This window comes from Salmo salar, chromosome 01 (assembly GCF_965601325.2).
Source record: "Salmo salar chromosome 01, fSalSal1, whole genome shotgun sequence".
Classification (NCBI taxonomy): Eukaryota; Metazoa; Chordata; class Actinopteri; order Salmoniformes; family Salmonidae; genus Salmo; species Salmo salar.
The window spans coordinates 10,004,094-10,020,000 of NC_138291.1; the positions used below are offsets into that span (position 1 = coordinate 10,004,094).

The 15,907-nt window shown below is 43.5% G+C and overlaps 1 protein-coding gene across 5 annotated transcripts in view; it reads left to right on the forward strand.

Annotated features, from left to right (window-relative positions):
• Window positions 1–15,907, forward strand: part of LOC106608927 (echinoderm microtubule-associated protein-like 1) — an 89,573-nt gene that overhangs the window by 35,067 nt on the left and 38,599 nt on the right. The window lies entirely within an intron of this gene.

Genomic DNA, 15,907 nt, shown 5'->3' on the forward strand with positions numbered 1-15,907 from the left:
ACACTGATGTCCAGAAGTAGAACTGGGGCTAATGACTTTGAACGGGAGCTAATAACTGTTTCGCCTAGTGACGTAGTCGAGTCACTAAATCTCGAGTCCCAAGTCCCCTTGTGCTCGATGTCCGAGTCACCAATGGTTGAGTCACGAGTTCCTATGGCTGGTCCGAGTCCCAGTGCTCGAAACCTGGTCCAAGTGTTCAAGTTCAAGTCTGAGTCATTAACTCAGTCAGTCAGCCAGTCAGATATAGTGTAGTGGAAATAAATTGTTTGCTATCCCTTTTCCTTTCGTTCTGTGCCACCAAATGTTTGCATATAGGCTACTGGTAATGTTACCATAGCAATGTTCAGTTGAAATACATTCTCAAATGTTGCAAATGGAAATTTCCTGAATAGAGCTGACATTATTCCTTATTCATCATGTCAGAGAGGCATGTTTGTTCCACATAGCATATTTCTATCTGAACGTTCCAAAACGTTGCGTCCTGCTGAACGCATCCCCAGGTTGTTAGCTATAGCTAGCTAATGAGGGAACATGACAGAACAAGGTGTAGCCTAAACCAATGTTTAACGGTCCGGTCCCCAAGTAGCCTAGTTTTAGAACAGCCCTCGATATGCTTCCTGAGTGTAAAATGCGGCCCGCCAAATGTACGATAGAAAGAAAAAAAAAAGTAGCAACGGTATTATAGGTCATATCGTTTGAATGGTAAGGGCTAGAATTAAGCCGAGGAAAAGGAGACTTGGCTACATTGGTTACAGAACCTGTCTATGAAATGCAGTGGAGAAAGTGGGAGGGTTGAGTGATACTACAATTTAAAAAGACAGCCTACTTTTCCATACTTAGGGAGAGAAAAACAGAGCTAGACTATTGTTTTATTATTAAACTTAATGCTGCTATTGTTAATAATTTCGTAAAGCAGCTTGTGTTTCTTAACCAGGCAAAGGGTAGCTAACTAGAAGGCTGGTGGTGATTGGTTAGCTACGGAGAAGCAAGAGAGTGGCCTGCGCGATGTGTATAATTGGAGGCGGAGCCAGAGCGAAGCCTGTCTGCCCACACTCATCGCTTTGTCCCCCGCAGCTCACCAGCTGATGTACGCTGTGTGTGCCAGGTGGGGCATATCCTTCCCACTGCTGAACAGAACAGCACTGCTCATCTGTGCTGCTAATATTAATTGTGCTTATCACTGAAAACCTCTCAATCTTTCCAAAAACTCTTGTCCAGTCCACTTAGTAGTCAGATTTTAGTCACAGTTTTAGTCAACTGAAATGAAAAATGTATTTTGTTTAGTTACAGTTTTTTTCTGGGTTTGTTTAGTCAGATATAGTTGCATCAATTGCCCCAGAAAAATATGTTTTTGTCACTATTTTTGATGATGAAATGAACACAGCTACCTTTATCCACAGTGTGATGATAGTCTCACTGAAAGGGGGGCTTGGTTCATGGTAGTATGAAGCAGCACCATGAATACATGGAGGGACTGAAAGTAAAAGTGATATATTTTCTGATTCAACCCATAAGATCTTTGCCTACGTAATTCAAATGTAATAACAGTATAATTAATTCATGTGTAAGTGTCCAGTAAAACAGATACACTGGACAAGTTAACAGCTGTTTCATCAAACAAGTCATTTCATGTTGTGTATCATCCAGTACATACAGAGAGAGCATGGCCATGAGTTTCCTTTCGTCGTAGTATTCTGCCTTTTCTTCCATCGTCCCACGACGACCCTTATTCACTATGGAACACAGTGTCATCAACCCACGACGACCCTTATTCACTATGGAACACAGTGTCATCAACCCACGACGACCCTTATTCACTATGGAACACAGTGTCATCAACCCACGACGACCCTTATTCACTATGGAACACAGTGTCATCAACCCACGACGACCCTTATTCACTATGGAACACAGTGTCATCAACCCACGACGACCCTTATTCACTATGGAACACAGTGTCATCAATCCACGACGACCCTTATTCACTATGGAACACAGTGTCATCAACCCACGACGACCCTTATTCACTATGGAACACAGTGTCATCAACCCACGACGACCCTTATTCACTATGGAATGCACGGTGTCATCAACCCACGACGACCCTTATTCACTATGGAATGCACGGTGTCATCAACCCACGACGACCCTTATTCACTATGGAATGCACGGTGTCATCAACCCACGACGACCCTTATTCACTATGGAACACAGTGTCATCAACCCACGACGACCCTTATTCACTATGGAACACAGTGTCATCAACCCACGACGACCCTTATTCACTATGGAACACACGGTGTCATCAACCCACGACGACCCTTATTCACTATGGAACACAGTGTCATCAACCCACGACGACCCTTATTCACTATGGAACACAGTGTCATCAACCCACGACGACCCTTATTCACTATGGAACACAGTGTCATCAACCCACGACGACCCTTATTCACTATGGAACACAGTGTCATCAACCCACGACGACCCTTATTCACTATGGAACACACAGAAAACAGTGTAAAGCGCAGGCAAAAATATACAGTTGAAGTACAGTTGAAAAGAATTGTAGACCTCCACAAGTCTGGTTCATCCTTGGGAGCAATGTCCAAATGCCTGAAGGTACCACGTTCATCTGTTCAAACAAGAGTGCGCAACTATAAACACCATGGGACCACGCAGCCGTCATACTGCTTAGGAAGGAGACGCGTTCTGTCTCCTAGAGATGAACGTACTTTGTTGCAAAAAGTGCAAATCAATCCCAGAACAACAGCAAAGGACCTTGTGAAGATGCTGGCGGAAACAGGTACAAAAGTATCTATATCCACAGTAAAACGAGTCCTATATCGACATAACCTGAAAGGCCACTCAGCAAGGAAGAAGCCAGACTACGGTTTGCAAATGCACATGAGGATAAAGATCGTACTTTTTGGAGAAATGTCCTCTGGTCTAATGAAACAAAAATAGAACAATTTGGCCATAATGACCTTCGTTATGATGGGAGGAAAAAGGGGGAAGCTTGCAAGCTGAAAAACACCATCCCAACCGTGAAGCACGGGGGTGGCAACATCATGTTGTGGGTGTGCTTTGCTGCAGGAGGGGCTGGTGCGATTTACAAAATAGATGGCATCATAAGAAGGGAAAATTATGTGGATATATTGAAGCAACAGGAAGTTAAAGCTTGGTCGCAATTGGGTCTTCCAAATGGACAATGACCCCAAGCATATTTCCAAATTTGTGGCAAAATGGCTTAAGGACAACAAAGTCAAGGTATTGGAGTGGCCATCACAAAGCCCTGACCTCAACCCTATAGAAAATGTGTGGGAAGAACTGAAAAAGTGTGTGCGAGCAAGAAGGCCTACAAACCTGACTCAGTTACACCAGCACTGTAACTGAACGGAATGAGCCAAAACTCACCCAACTTATTGTGGGAAGCTTGTGGAAGGCTACCCAAAACGTTTGACCCAAGTTAAACAATTTAAAGGCAATGCTACCAAATACTAATTGAGTGTATGTAAACTTCTGACCCACTGGGAATGTGATGAAAGAAATAAAACCTGAAATAAATAATTCTCTCTACTATTATTCTGACATTTCACATTCTTAAAATAAAGTGCTGATCCTAACTGACCTAAGACAGGGAATTTGTACTAGGATTAAATGTCAGGAATTGTGAAAAACGGAGTTTAAATGTATTTGGCTAAGGTGTATATAAACTTCCAACTTCAACTGTATGTCTGAAATACATAGTGTAAATAATGCTGCCACATTTTTTTCCTCCTAATGTTCCCTTCTGTGAAAGGGAGAGTGGAAATAGCAGTGGAGTGAGGGGGGTGGAAGTATACGCCTCTAGCACTGTGAATGTGTAAGTTATAGACAGATAACGAGGTCATGAAACACATGCTGGGGTAGACAACTCCTCCACACAAGCATTCCCTGAGCTGCATTTCATGCATATGAATATCAGTGGAAGAACGTGATAGAAATGTTATGTTCTATTGGATGTGTGGAAATGTTGGTGCGAGAGGTGGGGCTACTGCTGGGGCTTTGCAGTTCAGTACAGGAAGCAGGAGGGCTCATAATTCATCAAATTTTCAGAAGCAGGATTCTGGGGAAGAAACTCTTTAGTGCTCTGGTTAACCTTGAGGAGGTATCTCCTCTTTCCTCATCAGGCACCAACAGAAAGACCAAGGACAAGGGATCAGAACTGAGAGTGACTACCTGGACTAGAAAACTGTTTTAAACCTTTTTATTTTCATGTAATAATGAACACAACCCTGATGTTAAAAGGATTCAGCACAAGTCTACGGGAAACAAAGGTGTGTTTATAACTAAAGCTGGAGCTAACAGGATTATTCCAATCTGCTATTTGGATTTAATATGCAAATAGTTAGACCAGTAAGCCAACTGTTATGTATGTTTCACTGAAACTATTATGACCGGTGGATGAATTAAATTAGTATGATCGGTGAGCACAATTATTTCATTCTCATGTATTTCTCTGAATTTGCGTACTACCCCACACCAAGGCCAGGGCCCATCACATGTCCTGGCTTCACCTTCTAAATCAAAACCATATTTTCATTGCCCAGTTCTAATCTTACCAGATATAATTAACCTCATGCTGGTGAGAGTATCTCCCAGAGCTGAGTGGTTTGATTGGTTGATTGCTGTTATTATTATTTAACCCTAAACCTCAACTAAATCTTGTAAGAAATAATGTGGAAATTGAGCAAGTTTAGATGACTAAACTGCTTGGAGTAACACTAGATTGTAAACTGTCATGGTCAAAACATATTGATGCAGTAGTAGCTAAGATGGGGAGAAGTCTGTCTATAATAAAGCGATGCTCTGCCTCCTTAACAACACTATCAACAAGGCAGGTCCTACAAGCCCTAGTTTTGTCGAACCTTGACTACTGTTCAGTCGTGTGGTCAGGTGCCACAAAAAAATAACTTAGTATAATTGCAACTGGCTCAGAACAGGGCAGCATGTCTGGCCCTTGGATGTACACAGAGAGCTAATATTAATAATATGCATGTCAATCTCTCCTGGCTGAAACTTTTATTTATGAGAGGTATTGACATGTTGAATGCACCAAGCTGTCTGTTTGAACTACTGGCACACAGCTCGGACACCCATGCATACCCCACAAGACATGCCACAAGAGGTCTCGTCACAGTCCCCAAGTGCAGAACAGGCTATGGGAGGCAAACAGTACTACATCCAGCCATGACTACATGGAACTCTATTCCACATTGAGTAACTGACACAAGCAGTAAAATTAGATTTAAAAAACAGATAAAAAAACACCTTATGGAACAGCGGGGACTGTGAAGCAACACAAACATTGGCACAGACACATGCATACACACACACACACACACACACACACTTTAGCAGCAGCTAATGGGGATCCATAATAAATACAAATAGAAATTACAGGGAGATATGGGAAATAAACCCAGTTTAGTAGATGGATAGCTATGAGATATGATTCCCCTTAGCTTGTGGTTGTTTACAGAGAAATATATCTAGAAAACCTTCAATATCCCATCTAAGGGAATAAAGAGAATGAGATCAATTAAATTCATTCTTATTTATTTTTTACCCCCTCTTTTTCTCCTCCAATTTCATGATTACAATCTTGGCTCATCGCTACAACTCCCCAATGGTCTTGGCAGAGGTGAAGGTCAAGTCATGCGTCCTCTGAAACATGATCCTTCAAAACACTCTTCTTAACACCCGCTCGCTTAACCTGGAAGCCAGCCACACCAATGTGTCGGAGGAAACACTGTTCAACTGACGACCGAGGTCAGCCTGCAGGCACCTGGCCCGCCACAAGGAGTCGCTAGAGCGTGATGAGCCAAGTAAAGCCCCCCCGGATGACGCTGGGCCAACTGTGCGCCGCCCTAACGGACTCCCGGTCACGGCTGGTAATGGCACAGCCTGGAATCGAACCAGGGTCTGTAGTGATGCCGCAACACTGCAATGCTGCAACGCCCTAAAGAAATTCATTTTCAAAAGCATTCAGGTAGCTTTTGGCGGATCAGTCTTTCCCCTCAAATACCAGTTCAGTTTTCTAGTTCAGTTTTACTTATCTTTTATGCTGTTCTTGTGCCCCTATAAGGATAGTTTTGTCAACAAGGTTGCATTTCTGGGCCATTCTTCTAAGCCAACTGCTTGACATATGATCAGTCCCATGCACTGTATCTGGCCTGGAATGTCCTTGACTGTCCAGTGTTTCTCTTCTCATTTGGTTTCCACACCATGTAAATCCCAACTCTTACAACAACACTGTCTGAATAAGCCCAAAGTTCCCTGCCATTTGTCATTTGTACACAAAGCCTTTGTTTGTGGGAGAAAAGGTTGGCCAATCGGCCAACTGAAAAGAGCATTATGTCAAAGCAGAGAGTAGAGCAATCCACTGCATCTCAGTGCTAGAGGCGTCACTACAGACCCTGGTTCGATTCCAGGCTGTATCACAACCGGCCGTGATTGGGAGTCCCATAGGGCGGCGTACAATTGGCCCAGCGTCGTTAGGCTTTGGCCGGGGGTAGACTGTCGTTGTAAATAACAGTTTGATCTTAACTGACTTGCCTGGTTAAATAAAGGTTAAATAAGCTGTTTGTGTGCGTGTGTCTTTAATTGCCATCAGGTCTCTGCTGTACCCTCCTCCCGTAGAGACTGGTGATGACTCAGCAGAAAAAGGCTGCCTCATTTTCTATGCATCTGCTATTTTTTTTTTCTGTGTTCTATGAGGGAGTGAGTAACTTACCGTAAGCTGGAGCCTGGGCGAGGCTTGGAGTGGGTGCTAGGGGATGCAGCGATGATGAATGTAGAGAGGGGGGAGGGAGTTCTTCATCTGGACAGAGACAGGATCCCAATATCGTGCACTGTTACCAGTCGCTGTGCGGCCATTGCAACACATGGTACCAGCTGTACCTTTTCTTTGTTAGTGTCTAGTTTTACCAATCAACGGGATGATTTGAGCCCTGTTTAATTGGTTGGCGTACAGATTAGTTTGTTTGCTTGTTGGCTTTTATACCAGTCTGATAAATGTCTCTTCTCAGACGAGGCCAGATTGCTTTTTCACACAGTGCCTATAAAACGTGCATTTCCTGTTAATAGACAAATGTATCCCCCCAACCCAACCCATATAGTGATAACCATCGAGCAAGATGGGATCAGTATCCCCTTCCTTAATTCTCTGCCTGCATTGTGGCTGTTTGCTCTTTGACAGAAGTTCTGGAGAGGAATGCTATGGTCTCCTCTGTGTTCCTCCTCTGGTCTCGTGCCACTGAGCCTGGTGGGGAATGGAGGGTCGGGGTCTGTGTGTGGGTGTGGGGGGGGGGGGGGGGTGGGTGTACGTGTGGGGAAAAGGAGGCTGCTGTGGTGGGTTCTGCCTCAGAGAGCACTGCCAGACTGGATCGCTTGACAGAACTCTGAGATCGGATGGTTAGACTATAGCCTACAGTACGGGGCTGCAGGTAGCCTAGTGGTTAGAGCATTGGGCCAGTAACCGAAAGGTTGCTAGATAAAGTCCCCGAGCTGACAAAGTAAAAATCTGTCGTTCTGCCCCTGAACAAGGCAGTTAACCCACTGTTCATATGCCGTCATTGTAAATAAGAATTTGTTCTTAACTTCACTAGGGTAGGGGGCAGCATTCGGAATTTTGGATGAAAAGCGTGCCCAAATTAAACTGCCTGCTTCTCAGGCCCAGAAGCACATAATTGGTAGATTTGGATAGAAAACACTCTAAAGTTTCCAAAACTGTTAAATAATGTCTGTGAGTATAACAGAACTGATTTGGCAGGCAAAAACCTGTGAAAAATCCATCCACAAGTAGGATTTTTTTATTTTTGTGGTAATCTTATTCAGTGCCATTACAGTATCCATTGACTTAGGACTCAAATTGCAGTTCCTATGCCTTCCACTAGATGTCAACAGTCTTTAGAAATTGTTTCAGGCTTGTATTATGAAAAATGAGGGAGTAAGACCAGTCTGAATGACTGGACCCTAAAGTGTCACAGAGCTTTTTCATGTGCAATCCCGAGAGCGTGCCTTTCTTGTTTACCTTTTATATTGACAACGTTATTGTCCGGTTGAAATATTATCGATTATTTAGGAAAAAAACAACCTGAGGATTGAATATAAACATCGTTTGACATGTTTCTATGAACTTTACGGATACAATTTGGATTTTTTGTCTACCTGTTGTGACTGCGTTTGAGCCTGTGGATTACTGAAGAAAACGCGCGAACAAAACGGAGGTATTTGGATATAAAGAGAGACTTTATCGAACAAAACAAACATTTATTGAGTAAATGAATGTCTTCTGAGTGCAACCATATGAAGATCATCAAAGGTAAGTGATTCATTTTATCTCTATTTCTGACTTGTGTAACTCTTCTACTTGGCTAGTTACTGTTTGTAATGATTTGTCTACTGGGCGCTGTTCTCAAATAATCACATGGTTTGCTTTCGCCGTAAAGCCTTTTTGAAATCTGACACCGTGGTTGGATTCACAAGAAGTTAATCTTTAAACCTATGTATAACACTTGTATGTTTTCTGAATTTTTATGAGTATTTCTGTTTTTTAATTTGGCGCTCTGCAATTTCACTGGATGTTGGCCAGGTAGGACGCTAGCGTACCCTAGTTTAACTGACTTGTCTAGTTAAATAAAATACAAATATAGAGAACAGCAGTCAGTCCACCCATCTCCCCAGTGTTTGCCTCTCTCCAGGGACCTTGTACAGACAGAGCAGAGGGGGTTTGACAGAATGGGTTGAGAAGGGGACAACCTATTATGCTCCTAGCGCTGTCTTAATATATATGCACATGCAAGGTGCACTTTGCATGCTAATGGGGTTTCCTGGCTTTGGCCTTTTGGCTCCAACCGCAGGTGCTAAAATTAAGTGGTTCCAAGCCTGTCAGCCTCTCTTGGTTTTCATGTATCCCTTAGTGCTGAGCGATTAACCGAAATGTTGGTTATCATTTATTTATTTTAACAACTAGTTGACAGACAGTTTGATTATTTGAAATCCATTTGTTTTATCTGAATTACCATAATCCATTGCGCTACTATTTTGTCCGGTCTGTGTTTCTTTTGCGCCTGCTATGTAGCTGAAAGAAGAATGAGTGATCAAGAGGCGATACATAGAGAGAAGTTTCTTCACGAGGTATCTCTACCTGAAAATACCTTATCTAAGTGATCGATAGTTGGTATTCAGCAGTCATAAAAGTACTGTATGCCTTATTTACTTTGAAGAACTACTAAAATAGTGATTTTGTCAGACAGCATAGTCAGCAGCTCTATAGAGATGAGATGATGACTTGGAATGAAATAATAAAGTTATCAAATAAAACAAATGTAATATACACAATAACTGAAATATTTTATTAAAGTAAAGTAATGTGAGTAAATGATGGTTAATAAGTGATCAGCAGTAATGGGCAGTCACTACCATCATGGGGCTTCTGTTAATAGGTTTATTCTGTGTTGTTACAGCATTCAACCCACATAATACATAGTGCATTTAATGTCTAAAAAAATCTTCTAAACCGAAATCGCGATTCTTTTTTTTAGATCGAACTGAAACTGAACCGACCTCAAAAAGCACTAACAGCTCAGCACTACTATCACTTCAACCAGACCTTGTAAACACCACAAAATGCTTCACTTATCTCTTTCATCTCCCCAGATTCACCAAAGTCTATCTCTGAGGTGACCTAGCCTTGATTTCCAGGCTTCCTCACGTTTGTCTTGGGAGTATGGTAACGGGGGACTATGTCAGACCGACCGGTCCCTAATGAAACCCTAAGCCAGCAGGGTGTAAAACTGGAGGAGGGCATGTGGGCTAATGCTGTTACATGTTGACCGCTGTTTGACCTGAGGAAGGATGTGGCTGATGTCAGGAGGATTCTTGGGTATTCCTCCAGGGACATGTAGTGGGGTCCCAGGGGGGCAGTTGGGCCCCTCGATAATCTAGAATCTCTTCCTCTGGTCCTCCTTTCTTTCCTTCTGTCCTCTTTTAAACAGGTCATCAAAAAAATGTGAGTGGCCCCTCTCTGATCCACCCCGTACTATTTATAAGACCTAAGCGCCAGCTGATCAACCAAGGGCGTTCGTTAGCCAAATGGACAAACTGTAATCTGTCCATCTCATTGGCTAATATACCTCTGCCAAATGTACGAACTGTAATGTGTCCATCTCATTGGCTAATACACCTCTGTCAAATGGACAAACTGTAATCTGTCCAGCTCATTGGCTAATACACCTCTGTCATTTGACCCACCACCTCACAATGACAGCTGGGTTAGATTAGGTTGGATGCTACGATGTGAGTGTTTGTGCCTAATTAGCGATGGGACCGGGCAGATCTGCGCTGAAAGGTGGTGCATGGTGTTACCCACTAGACCAGGGATGGGTAATTATTTCTTATCTTGTTATGTCAGTCACTGATAGTCACTCAATTAGGCCATGTCAGCTAGATCTTTTTAATATTGGTTAGTTAGTCTATCGGCCAGTTATCTAAACTTAGTAATCATGGTCGAATTACTGCTGGGGGGCATTGATTTCAGTCTCACTCACATATCATATTAAAACCTGTAAACATTTTCCTCCACCCTTTGGAAAAAATGTAGAATTGCAAGAAATTAGCTGTAACACAGAAAATGTTCATCTCCGCCCCATGGCAAAATGAGTAGAATTGCATTAAATTAGATTTAAACCAGCACATGTGGGTATGCAGACCAGTGAGCAACTGCTTCCCCTCATGATGAGTTCAGATTTTTTGTGGCCCCCACCGCTATCAAAGTTTCCCATCCCTGCACCAGACCAACCCCAGACCACCCTACAATATGTTTTTAACTCAATTCTATCTGACATGATTCACAGCTTCTCAATCGGGGAATGACCATTCAGACAAATTGAATCTGGAGGATAATGAACTTTGGGTGTCATCCTCCAAGCCAGTCAATGAATTGTGATCTTTGTTCATGGCCTTGAGAAAAAAAAAAGAGATAGGTTGAGAGAGTGAACGATTGTAGAGACTCGTGTCAGCCCACGATTTGAGCATTTTACATTTGAGAGACAGTTTGTTTAGGTTATTAAACCTGCCTTTTTGGAAAGCACTTTGTGCTAATCTGTTAGGCTAAGCTTTCAGTGAAGCCAGACCACCAGATTGATTTTGTGTGGAAATGGAGTCTATAGCGTGACTCACTGGTCCTGAGACATGTGACCCCTGCTGCATGTCAGTGCTTACAGTCACGTTTTTTCAACGAGTCAATTGAGCTCTACTGTTTGGCCTCTCCGGCATACTGAAGGGAAATATAATGTATATCAATCACACAGCTAGGCCTGTTAATATTTTCTCCCAGAGAGGCAACAATCTAGAAATATGACAACATTCTGAGATAATCTTATGAAGCAACAAAGATGAGTCCTCTGTGGCGATTCCTTTCCATTTCTCTTTCATTTCTTGTTAATTTCTCATTCATTTCATCTCAATCTCACCTCAGATGCTGCCATTCCGGGCTAATATAAAGTCAAGCAGAGTGAGTCAGCATTGATAGATACCTCAGGCAGAGGAGCTGTATTTTTAATGAGATTACAGGGGGATACATAGACAGAAATAGAGTCCCACTCTGCTTTGATCATGCACCATCCACAGCAGCCCCTTTTTTATTCCTGTCTCCTCGATGCATCTTTAACTATACCTGTCAGAAAAATAAAATAAATAAATGAAACTATTATCTGTCAGAGGCTGACTGAAGCTGGTGAAATGGATGGGGGGGAAAGGAGGAGGTTAAGATGCTATGTTGTTCAGCATTAATGACATCAGGGGCCTGAAAAAAATCTACTCAGAAATGTCTGTGGTAGAAAATAGAGAGCTTTACTTCCTTCTGGCTGCCTTAGGTCGAACCGCCAAGGCTCGGTTGATCAGCGAGCACTTATAGAAGCAGACATGTGGCCCTTCACCCGTCACGACATTGGTTATTTTTGGAGAAAGGTAATCGCAGTGAGGAATATCAAGAGCCATTTGGGGGAATGTAGATGGACAGGTAGATGTGTTAGCAGAGAGGAGCAGTTATATGGATGGTTCTCTAATTGAGTCGGACACTTCTTGGGACAGCATCTATCCTGAATGGATTGGTATTGACACTGAGGGTAACCAGATAGATACAAGCCACTACACAAAAGTCTCAGCTTTGAGGCAAAACAAACAGAATGTTTTGTGCATTCTTTCTCTAACCTACAGTCCTATGACTTTCTGATCCAGTGTTTCTCAACCTTTTTGGTACCAGGCCCAGGCTCTGGCAAGCAATGGTCTTTCCTATACCAGGGAATGACAAGCAAAGGTCCTTCCTGTACCAGGGATTGGCAAGCAATGGTCCTTCCTATACCAGGGATTGACAAGCAAAGGTCCTTCCTGTACCAGGGATTGACAAGCAAAGGTCCTTCCTGTACCAGGGATTGACAAGCAAAGGTCCTTCCTGTACCAGGGATTGACAAGCAAAGGTCCTTCCTGTACCAGGGATTGACAAGCAAAGGTCCTTCCTGTACCAGGGATTGACAAGCAAAGGTCCTTCCTGTACCAGGGATTGACAAGCAAAGGTCCTTCCTTGTACCAGGGATTGACAAGCAAAGGTCTTTCCTGTACCAGGGATTGACAAGCAATGGTCCTTCCTCCTTGTGGACAGCTAACAATGCAATTAGCACTTGAGAACCTTCTCAGGAACTGGTTTGCATCATGTCAGGAACTGGTTGGCATCATGTCAGGAACTGGTTGGCATCATGTCAGGAACTGGTTGGCATCATGTCGGGAACTGGTTGGCATCATCTCTGGGAGTGATTGGCATCATGTCAGGAACTGGTTGGCATCATGTCAGGAACTGGTTGGCATCATGTCAGGAACTGGTTGGCATCATCTCAGGGACTGGTTGGCATCATTTTAGGGACTGGTTGGCATCATGTTAGGGACTGGTTGGCATCATCTTAGGGACTGGTTGGCATCATGTCAGGAACTGTTTGGCATCATGTCAGGAACTGGTTGGCATCATGTCAGGAACTGGTTGGCATCATCTTAGGGACTGGTTGGCATCATCTTAGGGACTGGTTGGCATCATCACAGGAACTGGTTGGCATCATCTCTGGGACTGGTTGGCATCATCTCTGGGACTGGTTGGCATCATCTCTGGGACTGATTGGCATCAGGTCAGGAACTGGTTGGCATCAGGTCAGGAACTGGTTGGCATCAGGTCAGGAACTGGTTGGCATCAGGTCAGGAACCGGTTGGCATCAGGTCAGGAACCGAAAGGCATCATGTTAGGGACTGGTTGGCATCTTAGGGACTGGTTGGCATCATCTCTGAGACCGGTATCGGTTCGGGGGCCAGATATTGAGAAACAATTAATTAAGGTACTGCCTCATGAAGGAGCATCTTTCGGGGAGGACAACACCGATTTGTGTTAACTCTGATTCCGTTGGCTGACTTATTTTCTCTGTTATTGAGCAGTCTGCTGTGGGAGTAGTCAATTCCATTGAGAGCCCAGGTGACCTTAGTGAGCGGTACAATCGGCTAACCGATCGCAGGGGTACCAGGGCTGTGACAGGCAGTCGTTGTATCCGTGCTTCCATTGCCCCAAGCAGCTGCTATAGCACTGAGATGTGGGCTTTGTGTACTCTGCTTTAGAGAACATCCGCTATAGTAGCAGATTTGGCTTTACAGCTGAATCTAAAGAAGGTCTCCATCAAGGGAATCATTTATAGTCTAATAAAAAAGCCTTCACGTTGGGTTAGGTGGCCATTTTGTTTGAGTATCGTATATTTAAAGGCCCAGTAAGTAAGTTCGATGTCTTCCTCATGATATATTTGTCATCGTGATTGATTTGGGTTATGCACCTTTCATTCCCATCAAAGCCAATTTTCTAGAATCTACCATCATGGTTGGTTTTCATTAATGGGAAATCAATCTAATGTGAGTTCAGATCGTTTGTAGTGTAACCTGTTAAGTTAACACTCCAATGATCCTGGAGCCATGGAGCATGCAGAACCTATCTAATCCTACTCAGATGGTGACTGTAGTGCTTATCAAATCGAAAGGGACAAGCCATGAAAGAAGACCACACCACCTTGATCTTGATGTTAATTCCCAGATCTATCCATCTACCCATGCAGTCACAGTGTACTTTCATGACTAAAAGTAGCCTATTATAGGCCTATGTCGAAAGGCAGTATGGGCCCAGTGGAAAGCGGTATTGAGACTTACCCTGGCCTATGTCTCCAATGGAGCATTAATCAACTGTAATCATTACTGCAGGGATGCCAAGTGAATTAAAGTGGGAGCAGCTGGAGGCCACGAGGAGGGCTTTGGTTGGGTGTGGGGGTGATTGGTTACTGTGGTGGTGTCAACCTCATCTGAACGAACAGACGGATGGACAGACAGGACAGACAGGACAGACAGGACAGACAGGACAGACAGGACAGACAGGACAGACAGGACAGACAGGACAGACAGGACAGACCGGATGGACAGACAGACAGACGGAAAGACAAGACAGCTCATGAATAAAGCTGTCTTGTACAAAAGCCTTTGCCCTTTGTGACTCAGATCAACTTTTTCCAGGGGAAATTCATTTGGTCATGTGCTTAAAAATAAAGTACATAAAACACAGAAACTACACAAAATAATTCATTCAAATTGCCATAGCAACCCATTTAAAGTGAAAGTGTAATATGCTGTATACTCGAGGGACCAACAGACTATTTATTATACAGCCTAGTGGCTGTTGGAATAAAAGAGTCCCCATATCTGTTTTAATTTTCTTTTGAAGAAGTCTCTTTCCCCTTGTCCGGCTGCTGCTGTGACTGAATTTTGAGTGAAGGGGATGAGCACCATCCTGTAAAATACTTTCAAGTTTTAGGAGGATGAGTTTTGTGTGCAGGTTGGCGGCTGATTCATGATCTATACCAATTATCCTCCCCGCCGTCTTAATCAAGCGCTGAAGCTTGACTTGGTCTGGCACTCTCTTGTTTCCAAGCATGCATATCAGACCAAAGGACAGCACACTGCAGAACAGATTTATAGAAAATTTGTAAGATATGGCGGTCGACATTAAAATAGTTCAGTTTGCGTAAAAGAAAACATTCTCTGTTGCAATTTCACTCTATAGACTGATTCCCTATTGATCTTCGTAGGGGGTAGTGGAGTTCTGTTCCTTCTCAAATCGATTTCCTTCTCTTGTTTTCTTAACGTTTATTTCAAGAAAGTTATCTGAACACCACTGGATGAATTTTGCCGTTTCTCTGTCAAAACCTTGAAGAGAGGCTTGGTCTGGGTGGAGGAAACGTTTCTCTGTTAAAACCTTGAAGAGAGGCTTGGTCTGGGTGGAGGAAACGTTTCTCTGTTAAAACCTTGAAGAGAGGCTTGGTCTGGGTGGAGGAAACGTTTCTCTGTTAAAACCTTGAAGAGAGGCTTGGTCTGGGTGGAGGAAAACCACAACAGCAGTGTCAACTGCATATTTAAAACACTTGTGGGCTGCGTCAGAGGCTTGACGACCGTTTGTGTACAGTGTGTAGAGTTTTGTCGGCCGCAGGGTGGCTGGCTGGATCTATAATGGGGCTGTTGATTTGGCCGGTGCGGACGGTGAGGGGCATCATGATACATTTGACACCGCCATCACTGTTCTGTAGATTTATCAGATGCCGATGTTCCGTGGATGGTGCTCAGATGTACTAACTACGCTAAAAACGAAAATACTTCAAAGACACAGAGATAAAGCCATAATCAATACAGAAACTACTGCAACAACACTCTAGGAGCGTGTGTGTGTGTGTGTGTGTGTGCGTGTGCGTGCGTGCGTGTGCGTGCGTGCGTGCGTGCGTGTGTGTGTGTGTGTGTG